Below are 1,917 nucleotides of genomic sequence, written 5' to 3'. Positions count from 1 at the left end.
GTTACCTGCCCATTGATGATATTGTCCCTGGTGGGATACAAGTGCCACAAATAAATTTGTGGTCTGTCACCTGATAACAAATCTGGAAAGCCACTGTTATTGAGTCATATATTCATTTGCTCCTAGTCCTGAATGACACTAAGGGATGCACATTGGACAGAATTGGTTTTCAGCTGACTCTGAGCCCTCCGCAGTCAAACAAAAATCAGGAGTGTTAATGACATGCAGAGCTAGGAGAACATAGCATACTGGAAGAAAAAAAGGAAGAAGGAGAAGGAGGAGGAGGAGGAGGAGAAAACACAAAGGAAAAACCTGCCAGAAGTGCCAGCCAAAACAGAGGAAGGAGTTTCCCAAGGTCAGAAAGAGAGTTTCTGTGGAAGTAGGAGCTCTAATGGCATAGTGGTTACAAATTTCAAAATCAGCAGCTCAAACCACCATCTGTTCCACAGGAAACAGGAAGCTTCCTACTCCCTAAAAGAGTTACAATGTTGGAAACCCACAAAGACATGTGTACTCTGTCCTGTAGGGTCATTTTGAGTCAAAATAGACTCAATTGCGCATTCTGAGTCTGGAGCTGGTAGAGGAAAATGTCTTTGGCTGTGAGGCGGCAGAACCCAAAGCCCTTTGTAACGCAGAACTCAGGTAAATCCACATGGTCCTTCAAAACGGAGGGGGCCTGAGTGGGTGAGGGCAGCCAGATAGATATCAAATCTCCAACAGAGAGAGTTCCTTCAGGAGATGATGGTATCTGCTTGGATGTCAGCGAGCTTCTACTGGGTGTTAGGCCGGGAGCACATGGGAAATGGGCAGGGGTGGGGTTGTACCGAGAGAGAAGAGCAAAGGGGAGGGCTCCTTGTTACCAGATCTTGCTGCTTTAAAACCTGCCTCGGCCACTTGGGGGATTTTTTCTGAGTAAAAATGTTTATTTATGTTAATGTTTAGAATAAAGGAAATAAAGAGAACAACACATAAACTGCAAAGTGACAGCAAAGTCGGGTCTATGCATGGCCCAGATGGAAGGCCACTTCAGGGTACCCTGGAATGGACTGCCCATCTAACTACTCCAAGTCTGTGCCATCAGGCAAAAAATGGAGGAATTGGGGTGAGGATCTTATCAGCTGCTGGCGAGCATGTAAAGGGGAGGAGAAATGTCTGTGTGGGTAGCAGCCCTGTGACATGGGGCCAAGCTGCACAGGGAAGGAGGCCTAGGTACTCTCATTCAGTTAAGGCTGCCACTTGAGTTTTAAGTTCAAGTGCCAAGATATATGCATCCGATTTCACAATATCATTTCTGGTTTCAAAAAGTAGTCACATCCTGAATGCTTGTAGGTCCCATCTTTTGAAGAAGCCAAGCTATGGAACTGAGCCCTCTCACTGAGTTTGGGCCCACCTCAAGAGAATAGAGACTTTGTGGGGGAGAAGGGTAGTTCCTAGGTCAAGACAAGCTGCTGAGATACCAGATCTAATCGATCCCATCTTACCTGGAAGAGCAGCTTTGATTGTTTTGTACTTATGGATCTTATACTGTATATAGGTTGCTCTCCAGTAATAGGGAGGTAAAAAGGGTTATGGGGGGTCCCACATGCTCTTCCCTATCTGAAGCCTATTCCATTCAGACTACTTAGAGCCACTGAACCTTTGAACACCTAAAGGCCAGTTAGTTCCTGCTTATGAACTGGCTCTGTATAGGACACTAACAGAGTTAGTCCTGATTTTTGTTTGACTGCGGAGGGCTCAGAGTCAGCTGAAAACCAATTCTGTCCAATGTGCATCCCTTAGTGTCATCCAGGACTAGGAGCAAATGAATATATGACTCAATAAGAGTGGCTTTCCAGATTTGTTATCAGGTGACAGACCACAAATTTATTTGTGGCACTTGTATCCCACCAGGGACAATATCATCAATGGGCAGGTAAC

Source organism: Echinops telfairi, unplaced genomic scaffold (assembly GCF_000313985.2).
Source record: "Echinops telfairi isolate 266 unplaced genomic scaffold, ASM31398v2 ScPeMD7_34;HRSCAF=130, whole genome shotgun sequence".
In the NCBI taxonomy this organism is placed as follows: Eukaryota; Metazoa; Chordata; class Mammalia; order Afrosoricida; family Tenrecidae; genus Echinops; species Echinops telfairi.
Note: the sequence above shows the minus strand (reverse complement) of the source record.